Genomic DNA, 6,815 nt, shown 5'->3' on the forward strand with positions numbered 1-6,815 from the left:
ATTCTTGAAAATCCTGGGAGCTCTAGGATTCCACTTCCTCCTACTCTCCCCGCATCACATGACTTCGCATAACCCTCACCTTAAAATGGTTTGTTTGCAGAATCTGTTTGCATTTTGACACAGGATTTCTAAGACTGAACTTTGGAATGATTTTCCAGAATTGTACCTAAGCTGTAATGGTTTAGGTATCCCACACACACATATGTATATTAGCTCACAGTTGGGGTTAACTTAACTAATGTTTTATATTATTACTAGTTATTAATAAATATATTGTTTTAAAATAAAAACAATAACACTTGCTGAATTTCTGTGGCTGCTGGTCTGTGACGTAACAACTGGAATCTATTAGATAGAGCAATTTTCTGCAGAAACAAAATCACTATTACCTTAATCCATCCTCTTTTAAAATGTTTTTTACATTTAAGCCATTTGTACGGCCATTCAAAGTAAATGTTTGGTGAAAACTAATGTAGCTGCAGCAGCTCGGGCTAATAGGAAAAAACAGCAGTGCAATTTGATGAAATAAAAGGCAATGGGTGATATCGAGAGGGTTAACATTTGCAGCCACTCAAGTTGCATTACAACCATTAGTGAGAACAACCTTGCACCATTCCAGTTGGAAATCATCTGAAACATCACCTACATATATTTCTTTAGTAGATTATTTTATGGCAAGAATTTGGCGTAGTTGAGTTAGGGAGTGGGGTGTTTTCAAATGTACACAGATGCTGGTTGTAATTGCTGGAAACACTTAGTTTCACACTGCTCTCAACAAAATGATCTGATATGGTGTGCTTCGTCCATACACAATCCATCACTTCACAGTGAGAAGTAAACAGACATAAGCATGTCTGCTTACTTCTTCGCAAAGGTAGAAGTCTACCACAGAAGCTACACATGTCAGAAGATTTTACATCTTTGCAAGCAATTCCCACCCCCCCCCCTTGTATTTTAGAACCTTGAACTATAGCCCTTGGCTCAGAAGTAGGTATGGAGCTCAGAAACAAGCTCCTACAATGAAGAGATCAGCTGCTATTTAATCATTATCCTCAATCAAAAGGGATTATTCAAATGAGAAATAGCCTGGAGCACAATCACGTGCCATATACTCATTAATAAGCCTCCTAGATGGCCATGCAAACATGTCAGCATTTACCATAACCTGATCCATTCTCAAGAATGAAAGGCTGTCATGGTGGATCCCGCTGTCCAAAAAATGCAGCAAATTGCTCACAGGTCTCATCTCAATGCTCCAGGAGATCAATGATTTGCGACAAGAGATCTTTCTCTGTACTTGTTTCCTGCTGATTATTCCAAGATGCACCATGTGGCAGGCTCCAGGCTAGGTTAGGGTGATACCACTTGAAGCATTTGGATCTTGTGTGGTACCTGTCTGCAGTTGACATATGAGCTGGTCCCATTGTATGATGATGTTAGAACCACAGAACCAAAGAACATTACAACATAGAAAGAGGCCTTTTGGCCCTTCTAGTTTGTGCCAAACTGTTATTCTGCCTAGTCCCACTGACCTGTACTTGGTCCATACCCCTCTATACCCTCCCCCTCCCATCCATAGAATTTTCCTTCACATTGTCTGCAAGAGCAACCTCATGTCTTCTTTTATTCTTCTGGATTTCATTATGTTTTTTACTTGCAGCTTTTATACTTCACAAGTGCCTTATTTGCTTCTTGTTACCTATACTTGCTACACACCCCTTGCTTCTTCCTAACCAAATCCCAAATAACTCTTGAAAACCAAGGTTCCCTATGCCTGCTAACTTAGCCTTTAATTCTGACAGGAACATACAAACTCTATACTCCAAAAATTTCACCTTTGAAGACTTTCCACTTACTGAGCACATCCTTACCAGAAAGCAACTTATCCCAATTCACACTTTCTAGATCCTTTCTCATATCCTCAAAATTGGCCTTTCTCCAGTTTAGAATCTCAACCCGAGGTCCATCCATATCCTTATCCATAATTAACTTGAAACTAATGGCATTATGATCGCTGGTGCCAAAATGTTCCCGTACACATACTTCTGCCACCTGTCCTGTCTCGTTCCCTAGATGGTACCTCTATATTTTGATTTAGAAATTTCCAGAACACATTTGACAAACTCCAATCCATCCAGCCCTTTTACAGTATGGGAGTCCCAGTCAATATCTGGAAGTTAAAATCTTCTACTATCACAATTTTATGTTTTCTGTAATTGTCTGCTATCTTTCTACAGATTTGCTCCTCCAATTCTCACTGACTATTGGATGGGCTATAATACCCTCCAGAGCAGATCTTCCCACAAGGATATTAGTCCCACTCTAGTTCAGATGCAAACTGTCCCTTCGGAATAGATCTCACCTTCCCTGGAATAGAGCCCAGTGATCCAGAAACCTGAAGCCCTCCCCCTTGCATCATGTCTTTACCAATGTGATAAGCTGCATTATCATCCTATTTATAACCTTACTAGCACAAGGAACAGGTAGCAATCCTGAAATCACAATCCTGGAAGTCCTTTCCTTCAACCTAGCACCTAACTCCCTGAACTCTCTTTGCAGGACCTCATCACCTTTCCTATCCACATCATTGGTCCTTACGAGTGGCTGTGGATTGGGCAGGAGGTATCCCCTGAGGCTCTGTAATGATCAATACAGAACAAAGGGTATGTTGATGGTGAGTAGATGTAACAGGTCTACCCTACCTGTGAATAACCTTAAAATTTTCATTGAATATGATGTGGCATAGATGTAAGAATTTTGTTTGGGTTAAAGTAAAAACAAAGTTTAGAAACAAAATAGCATGGTTTTGTAGCACATAATTTCTGATCTTCACAGCAGGGAGTACAGCTGGGTGACATCCTGTTTTCTGGAGCATCTCCTGCTCGGATAATGCTTGCCTCTTGGGTTCACACTAGCTAAAACTACCTTTGGTAAACAACATCAGCTTAAAACATTCAATCAAAACCAATGCAGAGGTGAGACATTCTTCAGAAATATAAACATAGTATAAGAACTCATGTTGATTAGCAGATACAACAGGAGCTAGTAGCAGTATTAAATTGTATTTGCTATCATCAAGAAACATTTCTACTAAACCAAGGAAGAATTGGAGCTGCCATGACAAGGCAATTTGCCACCTATTGTTTTCATTTCCAAAGTGGAAATAATTTCCCAAAGAGCTTCGGCTGATGACAGCTGTTACTTTGTCACACAGTACACCAACTGGACAGGAAAAGGCCTTGCAATATAATGAACTGATGGTTTCAATATATCTCAAGTCAAGTTTATTGTTAACTGATTGTACAAGTGCAACCTGATGAAACAGCGTTCTCTGGTCCTCAATGCAAACTACGCAGACACACAGGCAGATATAACACAGTACAGACAAACAATACATAGCAGGACAAGTATTTCATCTAGCCAAATAAATTAATAAATGGTAGTTTATGAATATGTGAGTCTGGGATAGTTGGTGTGGGCAGTTCCTTTGCTTGTTCAGCATTGTTACTGCCAGTGGGAAGAAGCTATTCCTCAGCCTGGAGGTGCTGGTTCTGATACTCCTGCATCTATTCCCCAAGGGGAGCAGCTGAATGATGCTGTGTGTGGGGTAGAAGGGGTCCTCAATGATTTTGCTTGCTTTCTTCAGACAACGATCCTGGTAGATCCATCGATGGGGTGGGAGGGAGACTCCATTGATCCTCTCTGACACTCTTACGGTCCCGTGGATTGACATCCAATCCATTTCTCTGTTTATTTACAGACTGGACTCATTTTGTAAGTGTTCTGTAGAAGGTTTATCCTGCTCAACGGATCCAACATTAATTTTGTTTCAAGGTGGCAAAATGAGAGTTCAGCATATTCGCAAACTGCAAATTATCTGGCGTGTACTGGCAGCGTCTATACACGATAATTAAAACTTCAAATTGCTGTTTCCTGGAGATATTAGTGATTGTATATGGTCCAAATACAAGTGTAACTATTTTGTTTAGATTTTGGATCAGCTGAATAACAAACAATAAACTTTATATCTTGATAATAATGTCACAGTCTTGAAAAGCTTCACTTCCTGGAATGACTCACTAAGCCAGCAATATATATGTGTCCTCTGGAGTAAAATTAAACAGGGCACAAGACCCAAGGCCTCCTCCTACCACACCTACCAATGAAACTCTGAGCATAATAGAATTTAAGATAAACAAGGGGTCCAGAAGGGAAATCACAGATTTTGCAATGCATCTCGGAAGCTTTGGTTTTCTTCAGTGCCTTAGCATAAACCTATGATCTACATCAGCTGTCAGCATTGAGGGTGCCATTAGTCAATTCCCTGCAATATTGTCAAGAATAAAAAAGGTCATCCACCTGAACTGTTAATTCTACCTGCTCACTAGTTCCACTAATGCCTGCTATGACTTAAGACCAAAACATCTGCTGTTTTGCTCTTTAAATTGGATGGAATATTTATGTTAACAGCAGAATGTTTGCATGGTTAATGAGGAAAACACATTTCACAATGTGTGCTTATGCAACTCTATGATTTTCACAGTGACCCCAAGTGAAAATCCTGAATGGAAGTAAGACAACAGTGCGTTTACACACCCACGTGACAGAAAGTGAGCTGATGCCAATGGAGATTCTGTGGACAGCCTGATCTTAGTATCCTGAAGAAGGGCTCCAGCCCACAACATTGGCCATTTCTTTCTCCCACTGATGCTGCCTAGCCCACTGAGTTCCTCCCAGCAGAATGTGTTTAGCTTCATAATTCAGCATCTGCCATCACCTCATTATCTCCTGATCTCAGTATTCGTGCAAAGTGTCCACCATTCCAAGTGTTCCATATCAGCTCCTCCTTTATGTTCGAGATATTGCATATTGTTGCAGAATTTAATTGCTTGTAGTACTTCAGTGGGATCACACACCTCAAATTGGACAAAAGGTATATTGAAAAAATAATTGCTAAAAAAATATCTGGGACTTCCAAAGGACCAAAGAGCGCAAAGTACTGAGCTAAATTGCAGAGACTAGATCCTGATTTGGCAGAGAGACAAACCACCTCCCAAGGAGAGCACAAATAATAAAAAATATTGTCAGGAAAATGGGTGCCCTGTGTGGCTGTTTCACACAGGGCAATTATATAAAAGAGAAAACATGGAAGAAAGTAAAATTGGCAACTTCTATAAAGTTGGAGTATCTCAGCCGGCTACACTGCCTGTCACAATACTGTAATGACTGAATGGCACGCCATATTATCAAAGCAGAATATGAGTTCCCTAGAGGAAATTGCCCCCATCTTTCAGATCGAGGTATTTTCAGAAAACTCTACCTGAAACCCACTTGAAAAATCATCCTTCATTACTTTGCATAATTCATCCCTTCAAACTACCACGCTTTGCAGCACTCTGTTGTTCTTTCATCAGCCTTTCCTCCAGTAACTTCCCTGAGTCTTGTCTCCCGGGCTGCTCGATGTACCTTCTGGCAACTCTTTTCGAACACTGGCCCGATTCACATATTCCACCTGATCAGCAGCAGTAGCTCCACTCGACACAGCATCCCATCTCTTTTGAAACTCACCCCTCTATCACTTCCACATTCTGAAAACAATTTACAAACCCTGTTTCAATTGTGTTTACTTAATCATTATTTTCCTTTTCTCCTTCCTTCTGCTTTCCCATTGTTTTCTTGCTATGTTTTGAAACCTTTTGAGGTGTTTCTCTGGAGATGAGTAATTTGAAATTTGAAAGCTGCTCTTCCAGATCTCCCTTTTGTTTTCGGTGGATAAAAATTAATTTTGCTGCAATTTGTTGGTTGCTTTGTGCATCCTTTCACAATGTCAGATCTGTACATCTTCCACACCAAAAGAGACAGGCTAGTGGACTTAAATGAGACAATAATAATATGGTGACAGACAACCCTGTTTTAATCTTGAGGGTATAAAATCTATATTCCCTGTTACTAGTGGTGACGAAAAGAGAGAAGAGAATTTAGAAGGTCAACAGCTACTCTTGAAATATATACATTTATTCAGATTTCTTCAAAATCCGTGTTGACATCCAACAATCCCGTGGCCCATAATAGTGAATTTAATCAGTTTTTAAAAAATGTAATTACAACCATTATATGTTACTGTCGAATTCAGTTTAACTATGTTGATTCCTCAGTAGAGTCAAAGTAGCAAAGAAGTGACAATTTCAGCTATTTCTGTTACGTTTGTTGAATGAATAATGTTGAAAATTCAGTTAGTTCCTCAAGATTTCAAAGCACTGCCATAGCTGAGGCCCCCAATAATATGTCCTCTATCTCGGGATATTTGGAAGGTCTCAATTACATGTCCATCCTTGACGGTGGTGTGCTATCTTCTTGGATCAGCTGAGCAGTATTCAAGCCTTTTCAGAAGATAGATTAACTCAACTTAACCACATATAGTTTGGCACATTGGCCTTCATAAATTAAAGGATTGAGTGTAGGAGTTGAGATATTATGCTGAAGTTGTAGAAGACATTGGTGAGGCCAAATTTGGAATATTGTGTACAGATGTGGTCACCTAACAACAGGAAGGATATCAGAAAGATTGAAAGAGTGCAGGGCAGATTTACAAGGATGTTGCCAGGACTTGAAAAACAGTTACAGGGAAAGGTTACACAGGTTAGGACTTTAATCCTGGAGAACAGAAGAATGAGGGGATGATAGAGGTTTACAAAATTATGAGGGGTGAAGATTGCAGGTGAGATAAAAACCAGAGGACATGGGTTAAGGGTGAAAGAGAAGAGGTTTAAAGAGAACATCAGGGAACTTCTTCATGTAGAGAGGTTGGAGTGTAG

The sequence above is a fragment of the Narcine bancroftii genome, chromosome 11 (assembly GCF_036971445.1).
Source record: "Narcine bancroftii isolate sNarBan1 chromosome 11, sNarBan1.hap1, whole genome shotgun sequence".
NCBI lineage: Eukaryota > Metazoa > Chordata > Chondrichthyes > Torpediniformes > Narcinidae > Narcine > Narcine bancroftii.